General features: G+C 41.9%; 1 protein-coding gene across 2 annotated transcripts in view; it reads right to left on the bottom strand.

Moving 5' to 3' along the window:
- The window catches only part of AKAP6 (A-kinase anchoring protein 6), a 501,454-nt gene that overhangs the window by 438,548 nt on the left and 43,714 nt on the right, over positions 1-19,192 (bottom strand). Inside the window, exon 1 of one of the 2 annotated variants that reach the window (XM_019983407.2) lies at positions 17,068-17,402. The exons of the other annotated variant lie outside the window; for it this stretch is intronic. The gene's annotated coding sequence lies outside the window, so the exon portion shown is untranslated. Of the gene's footprint in view, positions 1-17,067; positions 17,403-19,192 lie in introns of those variants that run through there. 2 annotated transcript variants of the gene reach the window in all.

The following is a 19,192-nucleotide window of genomic DNA, read 5'->3' as shown; positions in this document are numbered from 1 at the left end:
TATGCTTATTTGCCATCACTGTATTTTCTTTTGTGACATGTCCGTTCCAATCTTTTGTTTCTTTCTCTCCAATTAGCCAGATAAGTCAGGATATGATGGATTATCAGCCAGGTACACTTACCACTCCCAAGGTCACCACAAAGGTCTATTCTCTGCAGAAGAGGTTCTTCTCATCAGATTGCTCTGCTAAGACTAAGACTCTACTCTGCTCCATTGCAGGCTGCCTGAGGGAGCCCCTCCCTCAAAATCTTGACCTCAGTCTTATTTCTACTGAAGAATAGGTCAGCTTCTCCCATCTTCCCTTCCAACTCAATTCCAACCAATCCTTTTTTTTCCCTTCTAGTTTCTCCAGTATGTTTAGTTTTCTGGCATTTGATGCATGCATGATGTCCGGGGTGCAGCGGAAAGCCCTCAGAGTACAAATCTGGAGAATTGTGTCTGGTGCCTGCTCTGCCTCTGATCAGCTGGTGAGCTCTGGCAAAGTCACTTAACACCATTATACTTCAATTTCTGATTCTGGGAAATGAAAAGCTAAATTGAGATCTTTTCCAGCTCTGATGCTAGAATTTTAGAGATATATTCTGCTCTTTAATGACATCCTGGAATACAGCCGAACTCTTCCTGTGTATCTGAAAGTCTAGCATATATATTTCCGTCTTTGAAAATGCAGTTGAAATGTATCATCTTCCTTTTCAGGGACATTGGTGAAATATGGAGCCAATTTCCAAATCATATATTAGTGTAATCCAGCAGAAGGTGAAACCTTCAAGTAAATATTCTCTTTCTCAATCTTTTCTCTGGCTCACCCTCTTGCCCTCACTCTGTCCACTCCCTATGCTTCTCCTTCTTTCCTCTCCTCCCTTCTCTCTTCCTCTTTTGTGCACTCACAGATGGCATGAGCAGAGCAACACAGCTGACAATTAGAAAGCTAGTAAATTTGCTGAGCTATATTTGGGCATAAGATTCATGATGAACTCTTTCATGTATGAATACTCATTTGTGCTGATTTAGCTCATCCAGAAAATGGTTGAGAGTAATCTCCGCCCCCATCAGGTGACCCCCACCAGCAGTATGTGCACACTTGCGGGCTGCAGCCAAGAGAGGCGGTGAGTCCTGTGTAGCGGTGGAGGCTTTGGGTCAGAATCCATGGCAAAGTTGCTTTCCCCCCAGCTGGAATCTAGGCGGCCCACACAGCTGCTCTCTCAACTGCCCAAAGGTCAGGGAGGAGCTGGTTCCAAAGAAAATGCTTTCGAGGAAACTAAACTTAATATGCTGCATTTTCATATATTTCTATAGAAATATGTAAGAAATGCAGAAAAGGAAAAGCTGTAGACCAGAGAGCAAGACATCATCAGAGAAGAAGATGTGAGTAAGACAAGGGCAGAGATACTTCAACTGGGAGTTTTGCCAACCTCCTGCCAATCAGGAGGTACTGGAGATCAATATGAGAATGATGCTGCATGGTATCTACCATTCACTTTAGATTAACAGTTAGCAATCTAGGGTCCTTCACACTTTAGCTGCATCAACAAAGTTCACAGTAAAGAATCTGAGAACAGAGGATAAATATCTGTGAAGAGTTGGTCCTAGAGAACAACTATAGATCCTGTACCCAGGGGGTAGGGAACCAGTCCTCTACACACTGGTACCTAAACAAGATTATTTCCATTGGGTGTGGCACATGCCACACTGTAGCAAATGTGACACTTACAAAGCAGAGGCCACCAACAGCAAGTAAAAAAAAGATAATCATCATCATCTTAGTAAAATAAAATTTCCATTCAAACTATTCCACTCAAATGTCATCAAAAGATAAAAGGAAAGAATTCCTTTCCTTCTATAAAGGTGAAGTACCAAGAAAGCAGTCTGGAGCTATGTCTCATTTCAAATTTACTCCTTTTAGATTTGCCTAATGCCAAACAGATCAAAGCAGGAAATACGCATAAAACCCCCATTAATTCCATTAAACATCCATTACCATTCAATGCAATCAATTTTTGCATTTGTGGCTTTCATTGTTAGCATCACCCATCCCCTTCACCCATCATAATCCACCTCATTCTACTTCCTCCCCATCCCCTGCACACACAAGCACAAAATGTTTTCAGAGTTTAGGCACACATGGCACTTTGCCAGTGACAGTCATGCCCCCTAAAACCGAAACAATAAGAAGAATGTGGACTTTGTTCTCCCCCTTACAGGGAGCTCATTAAAGGGTGAGGCTGCATTACCACAAAACAGGCCAAACCAGTTCCTATTAAACCAGTTCATCAGAGACATTGTAACGTAATAAGGAACAGGAGCTAGGGGTCTGAAAACTTGAAGTTCTAGTCCTAGCTCTGCTCGGTATTCTGACCTTAAATCGTTTCACAGCTCTAAAACTCGGGAAGTAGGGTTGAGGCCTCCTCCATTCCCAAAATTCTATGTTCCTATGGCTTACACTGGGCTTCCCAGGTGGCTCAGTGGTAAAGAATCCACCTGCCGATGCAGGAGACGCAGGAGATGTGGGTTGGATCCTTGGGTTGGAAAGACCCCCTGGAGGAGGGCATAGCCACCCACTCTAGTATTCTTGCCTGGAGAATCCCCATGGACAGCCTGGCGGGCTAAAGTCCATAGAGTCGCAAAGAGTCAGACACAACTGAGAGACTGAGCATGCACTTGGCTTCTCATAGGTAGCCATTTTCAGCTGTCCCTTGCTTCTTTCCTCCCCATATCACTAAGCAACAGTAACAAAACATGAGATGACAACCTCAGGATTTCCCTGGTTTTATCTCCTACTCCCCCATGAGAATTTATCTAGTCGTATTAAAAACAACCTGAATACTCAGCATATGAGGGCAATGCAAGACACAGAATCTGTACCCTAGAGATTCTACCTTGTTCAGTCACTTAGTCGTGTCCAACTCTTTGTGACCCCATGGACTACAGCATGCCAGGCTTCCCTGTCCTTCACCGTCTCCCAGAGTTTACTCAAACTCATGCCTACTGAGTCAGTGATGCCATCCAACCATCTCATCCTCCACCTATTGCCCTGGTATTGAGAGAACTAACCGAGTCTGAAAAGAAAGCCCTCCTCACACTAATCTAGCAAGATGGGACACAATGACCAGATCCCTTGTGTGCTAGAGCCCGGTGTCACAAGTTAAGGGATTTTGCTTCTTCACAGTGTTTCCCTAAGCCTTCAGTGTGCAGTGTGCTCACTCCTGGTCAGGTGCTCCTAATCCCAGAAATGCACATCACGTTACCAGTGGCCACTTGCTGGTCAGGAGCCAGCCTTTCCACAGGCTATCCCTGGTCACGTACATGCACAATGGCCAAGGTAGAGAATATCAGTTGGGGGAGGGAGTGTGGCAAGGCAGGTAAGGGGAGGCAGCTGGTGGCAGAATGAGGAGCTGTGTTTCACCAGGGCTTAAATCCAAGAAAAGCTCACTTTGAAAATCATCCTCAAAAATCCATTAAGAAAGCACCATATTAGAGATTGACATTTGGCCCCTCAATAATACCTTTCTCCAGGGTAGGAACAACTGACTCTTTCTTGGGTTAAGTAAGAGATGAAAAGTTGGCTTGCACTTAGGAGCCATGTTTAAACCCAGAATTACCTTCAGCTCAGGAAGATGTTCCACCCTAGGGTGCCCAGGGGAACCGAAATCAACTGAGGAAAAGCAAGAGCATGTCTCGCATCCTAAGGGAGCTCCACAGACAAGCCTAGGCTTTGGGGTAATTCAGCATGTAGGACGAGTCACAATATTTAAACTCCTTTCCACAAGTTACTGGCTGAGTCTGTATATTTTAAATGTCCCATGATGTAAAACTCCACTGTACTGTCACCAGGCAAGGATACCGGATTTTCTGGAACTGCCCAAATTCAGATATTCTGTCTCAGCCTCAGAATAGCTGATAAATTACAAGTTTCAGATACTATAGTGATTTTAGAAAATAATACAGGCCCTTGAAAGATAATTAATCTGCTTTTTTCAGAGTAGAATAGGAAATGACATAGTGTGCTTTTGTACACACACACACACACTCACAAACACAGAGGTCTGCTCTGTGACAGGCCAGAATGTGACATAATATTATTTTTGACAAACAGTGAAATAACAGATTTTTTAAAGTCGCTTTAGGATAATTTTGGTTTTATACATCTAAATAGTTTTCTCATCCTTGAAAGTAGTTTCATCTTCAGCTTCTTTCTCTACTCTTCACTGGGGAAAAAAAAAAAACACCTGAACTCTTCCCTCCTGAGTAGAATCTCAAAATTCTATCTCGGAATGGTGCATGATCTTTCTAAGGCAATTTATTTTTTTTTTAAGCAGGGGTTGCAGGGTTCTGATAACTCCCAAGCTGGCGGCAAGAGGGTGAGGCCAATAGAAATACCGAAAGCATTCAGGTGATGGCAGCAGCACCCTTTGCTGGCCCGCTCTCCTCTGCCTGCTGCCACCAGCTATCCCATTTCAGGGAGCCACAACCAAGTCATGGCATCCTTGCCTGCTGATACAGCTTCCTTCCCCTGCAAAACAAAGCTGGTGCACACCCCCACACCCGCCTCCTCCACAGACAGTGAACCCCAGCAAGCATCTATCAAGGGCCTGCTCTGGATGTGCCCCGGTAACTGGCACTTGAATCCTGCCACGCTTTCCTTCTGAGATGAGATAATGAAGCTGGAGTATTGAGGACATCAGGCCTGGAGGGGGTTGCTATTCCCTTCTCCAGGCAGATTCTTTACCGACTAAGCTACCAGGGAAACCCTGGTCACAAGGTACTCAGTCAATATTCTCATTTGAGGTTACCTATAACATTTACTGAGCACTTACAATGTGCTGGGTACTACATGCAACACTTCATCTAATCTTTTCTATGACCCTAGAAGCACAAATAATTATTATTCCCAAATTATAAATGAGGAAACTAGCCCATCAAGAGAATATGCAACCTACCTGAAGCTCACACAGGAGCACATGGTGGGACAAGGAGCTGAACCTGCAATGTCTGATTCTGCAGCTGCTGCAGAGAGGTCTACACCACAGAGCCTCCCTCTGAAACCCTACTCTCAGACACAGGCATGGACTCCAGGCGGAATAGGCTTCTCCGTCCATGGGATTTTCCAGGCAAGAGGACTGGAGTGGGTTGCCATTTCCTTCTCCAGGGAAATTTCCAGCAGATGGCTCAGATGCTGAGAAGACTGGCTGGAAGAGCACTGGTATCAGCAGAGTGGAAGTGAGTCAGTGAGAACAGCAGCAAAAAGCAGAGAAGGGAAAGGAAATGAATGCTTGTTGAGGACCTGCTGGGCAACTCACAATCTTGAGAGGAACGTGTTACTAACGATCTTTCCACAGATGAGCATACTGAGGCCCAGAGGGTTAAATCACACACCAATAGTAAGCTCGGACTCTGCTGAGCTACAGATAAGCAGGTAGAAGTTTCATCCTTCTAGGGAAAGAGAGGGAGGAGATGATATCCCACAGCAAGTGGGACCCTGGACCCTGAGCAGGTGAGGTCTGGAGGCAGAGGCTGGGGAGGCAGACTGATGAGAAAGAGAGAGAAGAACCTGAAGTGTCTTGGGTAGACATGCTGTTGGAAGAGGGTTTCAGCCAGATGAGGTAAGTTAGAAAGGAAGCAGGGCCAATGAAAGCAGAGACCTCGAAGACGAGGTTATGGGGGGAACTATGGGAACAAACTCCTCTTGTGGGCTCGCTCTGCCCTCCCAGCCTTTCCTTTAAGGCAAGCTGTGCTCTGCCTCTGACTCCCCACCCCAAACACTTCTCTGCCTCCAGGTAACACTTACTTTACTCCCTCTCCTTTAATTGCCCAAACAATGAAGCTGAAACTGATTTTTATTTTATGAATTTAATAGTCAGATGCTCTCATTCAACTTTGAAATTAGTTAAACAGACAATTTTCTGTCTCTACCATTGCTCAGAAACTTCACTGAAATTTAAACCAAGCTTCTCCATGTAAGGGCATCTTATTGATATTTTCTACATTTCTTTAAAAGAAAGAAAAAGGTTTCCCATTTTTACCATAAATTATGTCCTTTGGCTGGATGTTTCTCCTACTGTGTCATCATTTTTTAAAATAAGACTTTGGGACTTCCATGGTGGTCTAGTGGTTAAGACTTTGCCTTCCAACGCAGGGGGCTATGGGTTCTATTCCGGGTTGGGGAGCTAAGATCCTACAAGCCATACTACCAAAAAACCAAAACATAAAATAGAAGTGATATTGTAATAAATTCAATAAAGATTTAAAAAATAAAATAAGACTTTGAGGATTTGTATGTTTGATCTATAGGTCTTGCTGAAAACACCGAGAAAAAATTTTAGAGGCTTTCAGCTGAAATCTCAGAAATCTTGAGAGTAAAAGCTCTGAAGCAGGTAGCTGTTCCCTGTACCTGATTAGTGTGGTTTTAATGACAGGGGCTTACTTTCCTCATGTGACAAGGACTCTAGCAGCAGATGATTCTGGAGATGATGCAAGGGTTTAAGGACATCCCTATGGATGGAACTTTCTGTCCTTCTGCTAGACTAGCCTCAGTATATAGGGATTGTATTCTCTTCAAAGAGAAAAAAATCTTAAATATTCCCTATGGATGGAACTTTCTGTCCTTCTGCTAGACTAGCCTCAGTGTATAGGGATTGTATTCTCTTCAAAGAAACAAAAATCTTAAATATTTTCTAACATATGCCTCTTGAAGGGAGAATCCATTAAAATGTTTTACTATTTTAATGTCTGAACCAGCATCTTCAATAACAGAATACAACTTCAAGCCTAAATGTAAGTGAAAAAGACTTCTCAAAATCTTTACTCAACAAACATTTGTTAGTTTGTATCTTATTTGAGGTAGGCCCTGGGATGAGGATTGAGAGAGAAACAAATTATAAACTGCACTCTCCAGGAGCTTTCATTCTGGTATAGGTGACACATAAAAACAGACCATCAAAAATGTCTCCTTGAAAGAAGAGAGTGGGAACCCAAAAAGGGGGCAGAGGACTGCCTGAAGACACTGGAGAAGGCTTCGGAGAAAAGACACTCCAACTGGTCTTGAAGGATATGCAGACATTTGCCAAATGAATCAGGGAACATTTTCAGTGGCAGGAGCCATGGGCTTACTACATAGAAAAGAAGCTGGAGAGTCAGGTCAGATTACAAAAGACTTTACATGCTCAGTTGAGGCAAAGGGGTGGGGAGTGCTCTTAAGTTTGAGAATGACATGGCCAGCATCAAATTTTAGGAAGGAAAGTTGCAACCTTGTGAAGACAAGTTTGTGTGAGAAAGTGACCAGAGAGAAGGCACTTGTGGCCACTGGCAAGGTGGGATGAGGGACTAGATGAGATAGTGGCCGAGAGGAAGGAAGAAGGAGCAGATCCTGAGTTTCCGAGATAGACATGACAGGATTTGCTAAATGACTAGAGGTGGTGTGACAGGGAGGAGACATCACTGTCGAGGGCAGTTCACAGATTTTCAGGCTAGGCAGACGCTGGCTGGAAGGTGATACTATTCGCAGTACTTAAAAATGAAGGTCTTGACAAGAGTTGCTGAGCTCAGCTTTGAAGTAGAGTTTGAGACCCCAAGAGGAATCCAAGTTAGGATCCAACCAGAGATGCAGAGCTCGAGCCTGCAAGCAAAGTACGGGGGCAGATATCGATGGAGGTCCTCTCTGTTCACAGGTGGGGCTGACATCATGAGGGTGGGCCACAACGAAAAGGAAAAGAAGTAGGTGGTCCAAGGACAGCAGAGATAGAAAATGAAGAACAGGACAAGACAAGGGGAGAGAAAAAGGAAATGAAATAAGAGAACGTCTTTATATTTCACCCTGTAGGAAAGGTATAGAGATGCCTCAGACCCCTGGCCCCTTCTTCGGGCAACTCTGTATAAAGTAAGAAGGCAGAATAGAAACAGATAACACACAACCTGTGCTACAGAGGACAAGCGGCAGCAGTAAAGGACGAGGCAGGAAGAATGAGAAATAAATTACCTGTACTTTGCTCCAAAGTGTTTAATGAGAATTTTTTTAAAGCCAAGCAGTCTGAAGTAATTTCATACAGGAGAAAATAATCCTACATTCTTCCCTTGTCCTTGAAAGACTTACTCTATTAGACAAGTACTAGTTTCAGCTATTTGGAAAATTCACTTAGGTGAAACAGGGTTTTGTCAGAGTGTCAAGACAAAATAATTATTTCAATTTAAAATACTCATTTTTCCCCAATCATTTGAAATAAAAACCCCTACCCTAAAAAGAAGTAACTGGTTTGGGTCATCTTCTATGTAATACTAGAAATGACTCAAACCAGTATAAAAAAGTCACTTTAGTGTGGAGTCTAATGGACCATGCACATGAAGACAATCAATAAATGTTATTTTCCAGTGATGATTAGGCTGGTCCCTCTTCCCCAGCAGGCATCCAATCCTCAGACACTTTCCTCTCTTTCAGGCATGAGCTCCCACTGACTTCAAAGGAAGCTTTAAAAATGGATTAAAGCAAAGATCATATACTGACTTCAAAGGGAGCACTGAAAACACAGAAGATATTTCATAGGGGAAGGCACAGAGATGAAAATTTTGTTCCTCTTATTGTTTCATGCTTAATGAATACCATCAGTATCTGCTGTGCATTCAGCCAAAAGGGTTCTCTTCCCTTTGCAACATTTTCCATTTTGATGACATCATACTAGTTGTTCATTCTTAAAAAAATTCTAATGCTTGCTCTAAACATTTCAGTATTATTTATTAACAGTGAAGCTAAATGTTAATTTTCTCTCTTGATGATATGGTGGCCATGACAATACAATTTTGTCACACCATGTAAAATATTGCCATTTTAACTGCATACCATAATGTCACTATGGAAAATGATGAGAACTTATTCTTGATAGCACAATGTTCTTCTATTATACATAGCCAGATCTGATTCTCAGGTCTCTCTTCCTCTTAAATTTCAAATCATTTACTATAATAAACTTTGAACTTTTGTGTAAGTGACCACCAGACCTATTGTTTCTCTGAAGGACGATTATTAATGTACCATCACCACATTCACATAAGAAAAATTCAAAACACTTAACTCTTTGTGGCATTAAAGAGACTCTGAAAATAAAAATATATTTCAAGGAGGGCTTGTCTTCTCCATAAAAAACCTCCGACTCATTCTAAAACAATAATCATGATTAATCAGGAGCTTGTAAACAAGCATGTGAGCTAATAAAACTCCTACAGAGCCCACTAAACTCACTGGTGTCCTGATCCAGCGGCAGGACATCCAGCTAAGGAATAAACAAAACCTGCATGCAGATGTGGTTAATGTGGAGGAGGAAAGCAGTCATTTTTACCCTAATGCTCAGGCCTTTCCTAGGGATCTCCATGCTCCCGAGACTGCCTGTGTTCATGACTGCCCTGTCTCCCTCCACATGACTCCCCTGCCCTGTACATACACACATTCTCTCTCTCTCTCATAGACACACACACTTCTATAGGACAACCACACGTGGGAGTCATGAGCTGTATGATGCAGGAAAGAGAGTGGGAGGGAATCAGAGAAGGCTCTCCTCTCTCTCCATGGGGAAAAGAGAGAAGGGCATAGCTGAATGTGTTACACAGTTCAAAGGAGAGGAAGATCAGACAACCCCACATTTGATTAAGTTCCATATAAGGATTCATAAATGAAATAATGAAACTAGTGGGACTACCACCAACTGTAAGTCAGAATAAGCAAGAGAAATAATTACAACAAAATGGTAAGGAAGTTCAAAGTATAAGTATGCACTGATTTAGCTAAGAAATCCAAGTCTGGCTTTAAATGATATGACAAGACCAGATAGATACTGCTCAAGAAAAGTGATGTTTCCAAGACCTCATGGTATATCCTGTTAAACAGTTAGAACAGAAATGACCAAAATGTTATTTTTCTAAGTTTATTCCTCAACTGACCCCAAGAGCAAACAGTTCAAATGAAAATTAAAACTGGAAACATACACTCTTCTTATTCTCAAAGAAAAGCCTGGTTTGAGTCTAAATTTACATCCACATTCTGAACCAGAAAAGTCCTTTTAAGAGAAAAGTTTCATTTCAAAAGAAAAAGCACGCATTTCCTCTGTGTTCTATTCATTTTACTTACACAGAAATAGATGAAACAGTGACTGTGCTAGCTCCCACGTAAGCCCTGGGCACTGGGCGGAAAGCAAGGCACAAATAACGATGGTCCAGGAGAGAATGTGTCCCGTGGACAGGAAGAATGAGAGGCAGATAAAGCTATGCCATGTATCTCACTTAAAATCACCTAAGGAAAAGTCAAGTCAAGGTTCACTAGGAGTGTTGCAGAATTCTAGTTATGAGGGGAGTTTACAGATTTTCTATAAGTAAAAGAGGGATGGGTCCCAAGGTCAAATAAGTTCAACTACATCTGGGAGACATTTGACAGACAAAGTTTGAGTAGGTTCTTTACTGTGGCACTTCCTAGTACCCCTTTGATGGACTAACATACATCACAAATTTCCAAGAGAATGGAGCTGGCAGCATTAACCACAGGATACTATCTTTCACAGACTATCTCATGGAACTGCTGCTGCTAAGTCGCTTCAGTTGTGTCCGACTCTGTGCGACCCCATAGATGGCAGTCCACCAGGCTCCCCCGTCCCTGGGATTCTCCAGGCAAGAACACTGGAGTGGGTTGCCATTTCCTTCTCCAATGTATGAAAGTGAAAAGTGAAAGTGAAGTCGCTCAGTCGTGTCCAACCCTCAGTGACCCCATGGACTGCAGCCTTCCAGGCTCCTCCATCCATGGGATTTTCCAGACAGGAGTACTGGAGGGGGGTGCCATTGCCTTCTCCGATCTCATGGAACTAGTGGCCCACAAAACACTTTAGGAAGCCCTGGGAAAGTATGAGCTTGTGTAGAAGACATGGAGCATTTCAAATTGACCAGTCAGTCTCAAGTAAGTGAAGAGTAATTAGAAGACAAAGTTGGAAATGTAGGTTAGGGTTCAGATCATGGAGGCCTGTGACGCTCTGAGTACATTCTCCTGCAATCTCCCTCTTTCCTTGGCCATCACAATGATAAATCTGAATAACTTTAGTTCAGAACTGGCTCTGACACTTACTAACTGCAAAACGTTCAGTAAATTACTTGACATTTCTATCCCTAAGTTCCCTTTTTCCCCTCATCTATAAAATAGGGTTGTTACAAGGATTCAAAGAGTCCCTGACTTACAAACCACTTATGAACTCCAGAACATAGTAAACACATAATAAACCTTTGTCTGTCTGTCTGTCTATCAAAGGCTTGATAGGGAAGATCTGGAAGAATGTGGGCCTGTGTAGAAGACATGGAGCATTTCAAATTGAACAGCTGAGCATTTTAAATTTCTAGCCTTTTGACTATTCCTCTCTGCCTCCCATGTTGGTTCAGCATTTCCCTCTTATTCCTTAAACACTGGCTTTCCCCAGAGTGGTCCCCTTAACCCCTATTCTCTGCTTACTCTGAATGTTTTCCTTTAGAGATGGCCTCAACTTATTTTTTGCTCTACTTCCAAACTTCTTTCCCCCTCTCTATTGCATATCACATCATCAAACATCCAGCTGTCCAGAATAGAAAGCCTTGAATCCATCCTTCCCTTTTTATACTCCCACCGTCCTGCCTTTGTCCTCCACTGCTCCCCTCCCTACAGTCAGCTTGTCAACTGATTCACTGACTCCACTTCTGGGATGGTTCTTGAATTAACTGGTACCTTTTCATTCCTGGGGTTTCCCTGAGAGCTCAGTTGGTAAAGAATCCACCTGCAATGCAGGAGACCCCAGTTTGATTTCTGGGTTGGGAAGATCCTCTGGAGAAGAAAAAGGCAACTCATTCCAATATTCTGGCCTGGAGAATTCCATGGACTATACAGTCCATGGAGTCACAAAGGGTTGGACACGACTGAGTGACTTTCACTTCACTTCTCCATTCGTACTGCAGGCTTCAATCACATTCTTAGCATCTCTCACTTCGATTTTTGAAGCAAGTTTCTAATTTGTTTCCCTATTTCAATAGGTTCTTCACATTATATTTCATAAATACAAAATTGATTATCTTATTCTCATTTAAAATCTATGACGATTATAATTTTACATTAAATGGTTTAAACAATAAATTCCAGTTAATGATACTCATGTTGAAATATTTAAAGAGTAATGTTCTGAGATCTGTGATTTGTTTTGAAAGGCAAAAAAAATAAAATGGATTGATGGATTACAAAGGGATGGATGGTTGGATAGACAGGTGATTAAACAAGTATAATAAAATGTTTATAGTAAAACACAAACTGAATGATAGTTGTACAAGTGTTCACGTAGAATTCTTTCATCTTTGCTATACGTTTTGAAACTGTTCATAATAAAATGTTGGTGGGTGGAGGATCATGCTGGCTCCCTGTCATCTAGAGGAATGTATCCAAACATCTTAGGTGGGCCCATCACAGTCTGGCTCCCAATCTTCCCGCTGATTTTACACCCTATTTTGTTGTTCTGTTGTTTAGTCGCTAAGTCAATTCCGACTCTTTGCAACCCCAAGGACTGCAGCATGCCAGGCTTCCCTGTTCTTCACTATCTCCTGGAATTTGCTCAAACTCATGTCCACTGAGTTGGTGATACTATCCAATCATCTCCTCTTCTGTCACCCCTTCTTCTCCTGCCCTCAGTCTTTCCCAGCATCAGGGTCTTTTCCAGTGAGTCAGCTCTTCATATCAGCTGACCAAAGGATTGGAGTTTCAGTTTCAGCAGCAGTCCTTCCAATGAATATTTAGGGTTGCTTTCCTTTAAGACTGACTGGTTTGAAATCCTTGCTGTCCAAGAGACTCTTAAAAGTCTTCTCCAGCACCACAGCTCAAAAGCATCAGTTCTTCTGAGCTCTGCCTTCTTTACAGTTCAACTCTCATGTACAGACCCTATGCTCTAGCCAAATGAGTCAAATGCCTTAATACCTTGTAGACTCATATGGCCAAGGTTTTACCAGCCTTTCCTCTTTGTCTAGAAGATTCTTCCATTATTTCTATATCTAGCAAATGTCTAAGTGTTCTCAGCAGCAGCACACCCTCTTAGATGACCTCCTGAACAAAATTAACTATTGCTATATCAATAAGTTACTGTTAGTTTTTCCTGCTTGTACTAAAAACTTTTTCTAATAATTATTTTGGCTGCACCAGATGGCAGGTGGGATCTTAGTTCCCCAGCCAGGGATCAAACCCATACTCCCTGCATTGGAAGTAAAGAGTCTTAACCATTGAACTGCTTACTAGGAGTTTCTTGATGAACTATGTCTCTCAATTCTTGTATACACAATACTCAGAATAGTGTGGACACATTCTAGGCCATTAAAACATGTCTCTGAGTTCAACTGTGCACCAGATTAAGTGTGCTATTTCTTACACAGAGTTGTAAGTTGCTATCTCTCAGCCTTTTGCCTCATTCAGAAGCAATCTCTACGTCCTGTGTTCCATGTAACAGTTGTTTTCATCACCCCTCATCTTTAGCCATGGATAATTGTGATCCCAGGCTGTATAGCTGTTCTATCTTAATCCAAATGGGTTGCACACATTTCAAGTGTATTTTCTATAATTAAGGAGTAAGAGTTTTTTCTTCCTATAAAGACTTTTACATCAACATGTAAGAGAGGAGAAGGTCACTTATAACTAGCTGATGTTTGGTCTGTTTCTAAAAGTGCTAACAACAAAAATCTCTTAAGTTTTAAAATGAAATTCTGCATTATAAAGAAATAGAACCATCAGACACTGAAACACTGAAAAGTCCCTCAGAATTTTTACCAAAGCTTGCACCTAACATTCTTTATCTTCCCCTAAAACTTAACAGGCAACAATCAGCAATAACACTTTTCTGTATTCTCATAAGAAACAGCCTGTGAACTACACAAAACCTTGTTTGGGGCATTTCTAACTGCTCCTTCCACTTGTTCAGGAGAATTCTTGTCAACTGAACAAGTAAATGTTTGATTCCAAAAAGCTGAGTCTCGCCATTCCCTATACTTTGTCTCCAGTGTCCAAAAACCAAAAATGTGATTTTTAACAAATACATTTATTATAAAGAAGTTTTACTCCAGTTGGAAAAAAAGGGACTCTTTCCAGGTTCATTGTGATGGCATTTGATTTGGGTGATTAGTACTTTATCGGAGAAGGCAATGGCACCCCACTCCAGTACTCTTGCCTGGAAAATCCCATGGATGGAGGAGCCTGGTAGGCTGCAATCCATGGGGTCGCTAAGAGTGTGATATGACTGAGTGATTTCACTTTCATTTTTCACTTTCATGCATTGGAGGAGGAAATGGCAACCGACTACAGTGTTCTTGACTGGAGAATCCCAAGGACGAGGGAGCCTGGTGGGTTGCCGTCTATGGGGTCGCACAGAGTCAGACACGACTGAAGCGATTTAGCAGCAGCAGCAGCAGTAATTCGTACCCATTACAAACACTGTTTCTGATCCACTAAATTTGCATTGCTCCAAGGTTCACTGAATTAAAATACCTCCTCCTCTGCCTAGCAATAAATGATGTATTTCTTCACAAAAATCTTCAACAGTGACTCATAGCTCCTCTACAGTCAAGAGAAACCCACAAAGGACCCAACAAAAACAAAAGAAAAATGTTAACTTAACAAACAGCTTTTACAAAATACTCACAGTTTTGATTGCATAACAAGCCTCCCAACCTCCAGCCTGTTTGTTAGCCACTTTCTCAGCCCGGCCTCCTCAGGACCACACGCATCCTCCTGTACGGCAATTTGTTTGTTGGTCTCCTCTTTGATGAGAGGCAACAACATGGGGTGAAGGGTGCATTCTACATCCCCAGGACATAGGGTAGTGCCAGGGATAAAGTCAGAGCTCCATAAACTCTGTGTTGACAGGAGGGAAGGAGAGGCAGTGATTGTGGCTCATGGGTCTGGCTTAGGAACATCTTTTAGGTCACAGAAAACAAGATGAGCATTTACTTCTAGGCCCTAGTTAATTTTCACGTTTCTGGAGTTCTCTTGCCATAGTTTAATATATAATCTACTTCTCAAATTACTATCTAAACTAGCAAATATCTCCCCTCAAAAGAAATAAGCCAGAGTGAAGCTAAATGAGACGATTTGTTGACTCAGTTTGCACCTTCAGGAATTCACTGAAATTAAAACCAGGAGTCATCATGAGTCACCCTTCTTCCTCTTGCACAAGGAAAGGAGATGCAATCATGGAATGGAACATACAAAGAGTAAGGCAGGTCCCCCCAGTACTAAAACCTGCCCCAGTCTCCGCATGCCAGTGAACCCAGAAAATGCAAATGCCAAACAGATCTTTAACCACTTACTCGTTTGTTTACATTTTGAGAGCCTTTATAAGAGTAATATCTTTTAGCTTTAAGAGACTATCCTCCTTTCCCCCCATCATTTAATAGTAAAGTAAAAGATTTTTTTCAGGCACCTAGCACTTCATCAGCACTAACAGGGCCTCTGGTTTCCTCCTCAATCAATCAGTAAGTTATTTATGGCTAAGTCTCAGAACTGTGCAATTAGAGACACTGGAAAACTCTACTAATGGTCATTCATCAGGAACAGCAGTTCTAGTCCATAGGGAATCAAACTCAGTCATTATTTGGGTTCACTTCTGATAATTAAGCATTTAAATAGCATTCTGCACATCTAGCATGTTCAGCAACAATGTTGATAAATATTCTTCCTAAGAACCTAGAACATCACCCCCAGATCAATAGTATTGTCTTTATAAGTCACAAAGTTAGGGTGGTCAGGGACCAAGAAAGTCCCCTCATTCTGCATGAAAGAGATGCTTCTCCTCTGAGGGTAAGAACCAAGCTGCTTCTCTAACAGCAGTTTCTGGTTTGTGCTGATTTGTCCACAGTTCTTCAGTCTTTTACTAGGTCCTCTCCTGATGGTTAACGGTATTTCAGAACTTCTGACCCTGTCCTGAAAATGCCATACATCACATACTCTGTGGCCAAAGTGGAACAAAACAGTCTGGCTCAGAAATAATGGTCATATAATGGCCTGATGTTACGCTGCTCTAGGGAGTTATGATTTAAAGGGAACTTACACACTTAAAGAAAAAGACTGAAAACAACTAAGAGAACTGCTGTTTCTATTTGGAACAAGTCAACCACTCAAAGGATAAACTCAGCACTTAAAATGGATTGTTCTCCTGGGAAAGAATTTAACCTTATACGTGTATCGTACATGTTGTGGTTAATTTTATGTGTCAAGTTGACTGGCTAAGAAATGCTCAGATAACTAGTAAAACATTCTTGCCAGGTATATCTGTAAGAGTGTGTCTGGCAGATATTAGCATTTGAATCAGTAGACCGAGTAAAAAAGATTGTCCTTACTAGCATCGGTGGCACCATGCAGTCTGTTGAGGGACTGAATAGAACAGAAAGGTAGAGGGAAGACGAATTTGCTCTTTCTGCTTGAGCTGGAACATTCATCTTTTCCTGCTCTCGGACATCAGCATTCCTGTTTCTAGGACACTGGGACAGAAACTGCCACTTACACCACTGACTCCCCAATTCTCAAGCCATGGGATCTGGACTGAGTCACACCACCAGCTTTGCTAATTCTCTTGCTTGTAGACATACCAGATCATGGGACTTGTCAGTTTCTGTAACTGTGTGAGCCAATTCCTATAAGAAATATCCACATATATATGGACACACACACACACACATATATATATATATACATGTGTGTGTGTGTGCGCGCGCGCGCGTGCATGCACTTCTTTGGAGAACCCCGATTAACTTGGTACACTGTAAGCCAACACTTGAAAGGAAGCAGCAATCTCGCGATCAAGAGGCCATTATGAACAAGTCTTATGAGGCTAGTGAAAGCAAAGTAGCTCAGTCATGTCCGACTCTTTACGACCACATTGACTGTAGCCGCCCACCAGACTCCTCCGTCCATGGAATTTTCCAGGCAAGAATTCTGGAATGGGTTGCCATTTCCTTCTCCACTTATGAGGCTAATCATCCCTTAATTATTTGTTTTTAAACATTTGTTTCACTGGATAAACAATTCAGAAAAACATAATAGATGGGTATACATACCTGTATAGGTTCCATCAAGAACTCTGACTTAGTCGGTCAAGATGTAGAGAAGGTAATAGGAAAGCAGGAAACCAGTAACAAATCCAATGAACTTGGCGAATGGTTACTGGTTTCTGAGTCCTAATCAGTCCAGAAGAAGGCTTTTGGTGCCACTCTGCATTTCTTGTCCTTTGCCTGCCTGGACAACAGGTCTCTCTCTCTAAGTGCTTCTCAAATCCATCCACTTCCTTCCACCTCACTGAACGTCTCGGTACCAGGCCTCGCTATCTTTCCCCTGGGCCCTGCAGTGGCCAATCTCTGCCTTCAGTCTTGCTTCTTTCCAGTCTTTTGCCCATATTTTAAAAGGGTGCCTATCTTTTTTACTTTTGCCTATCTTTAGAACCAGCCAAAGTTCTATTGTTCTATCACAATTGTGCATAATTACTTTCATTGTCAAAAGTACTCCCAGTGGGTGAAATCATATGCCTAACTTTAAAACAGCACAATTCTAACCACATTACTCTTCCATTTAACCCTTTCAGCGGGTTCCACCTGCTCTTAGAGTAAAATCCAAGTTCTTTGATAAGGTTTTTTTTAACTTAATTCCACTAAACTCTATGTATTACGAGGGAAGGGATTTTTCTCTTGGTCTGTTTGCATGACTCTAGAGCCCAGAAGAGTGCTCAAACATGTGTTGAATAATTAGCTTTTAAGGAACCCACAATGTGGACACTTCCTGTATCTCCTACTTCATCTCTGCCTTCTCTTCTTTATAGTCTAATCTTCAGACAGATTGTGCTACATTCAGTTGCTTCTCACCTCTAGGCCTTTGCATATGTTCTTTGTTCTGCCTGGTACATTCCGTTCCTTCCCTCTCTTGCACCTAATCTCCTGTCCAATTGCTTTATGGTCCTGCTTTAAAGTCCTTCCTTTCAGAGGCCTTTCCTAGCCTTCCAGTTAGGAAATGTCCCCCAACTACTTATGCACACACCACCCTGTACTCCTAGGCTAGTACTCATCATACTTGCTTTCTAGTTACCTATTTTTGCTTACTCTCTCCCTCTCTCCTCCTTTTCTAGTATGTTTGGTCCCTGATAGCACTTATACACATTCCCAGCACCCAGGCATCTACTACAATGTCTACCACATGGGAGGAAACTAACACATTACTGTTCAATTAGTGAAAATAAGCCAATGCGATCTTAAAGGTACAGTATAAAGATAAAATGGGATGACAGTCCTGCCTCACTCTTCGGTGGATGATGTTCAGTCCTGTGTACCATTTGTTAATAAAAACATAGCCCTGCCTGCTCAGAGGAGAGCAGTCAGGGAGGTTAACAGACTACAACACAGAAACTGAGACAGTTCAGCCTAGAAAAGAAGGGGAAGGAGGAAACAAAGAAAAGAGAACTGCCTTCATATTTCTAGAAGAAAGGAAAAGTCTATGTTTCCCTTCTAGAGTCAATGGAAGGAATTAGAGGACAACATGTTTGGGCTTTTTTACTAGTCAAAGCTACCAAAATATAAATGTGTTGTCTGTGAGGCATTCCTTAAAGGCAAATGGTGACTTGGTGCGGGAGTGAGGCTGGACTAGAGTAGAGATTAAGGTGGTTAAAGCAGGTTGGTCAGATGAGAAGGGAAGTTCCCAAGACTCTCATGCATACCTCACTGAGCTGGCTGGGAATTCATCCCTGTCTCCACTCTACACACCTGTGAAGAAAAATAGGCTTGGTCAAGCAGGATAAGAAGCAAAGTTTAAGGAGTAGGATACTAAAGGTGAGCAGTCATTGAGGAGAAAATTAAATTACTGATGGTAATCCATCCCTGTTTAAAATACAATAAAAATATACAAGAAGATAATGGATTCAGTAGTCAACTTTTAATAAATCCAAAGAAAAAGAAAAATCTGTTCACTTTAGTTCAAGATAAAGAGAAAAAAGGTCTGATCTTTTTTTCATAATTAATAATATCTAATAACACTTGTGTTCATAATCTTAGCTCCTGAGCAATTAATAATTTAAAAAACAAACAAGCAAAGAGATGGAGTTTCAGACCACTTAATTCCATGACCACAATACTTTCGACCACTTCATAGCCTTAACCCATCCTTCAAGTTACTAGTGCAAACATCCATGTCTTATCGGGC

Source organism: Bos indicus, chromosome 21 (assembly GCF_029378745.1).
Source record: "Bos indicus isolate NIAB-ARS_2022 breed Sahiwal x Tharparkar chromosome 21, NIAB-ARS_B.indTharparkar_mat_pri_1.0, whole genome shotgun sequence".
NCBI lineage: Eukaryota > Metazoa > Chordata > Mammalia > Artiodactyla > Bovidae > Bos > Bos indicus.
Note: the sequence above shows the minus strand (reverse complement) of the source record. Positions and strands in the feature narration are given on the sequence as shown.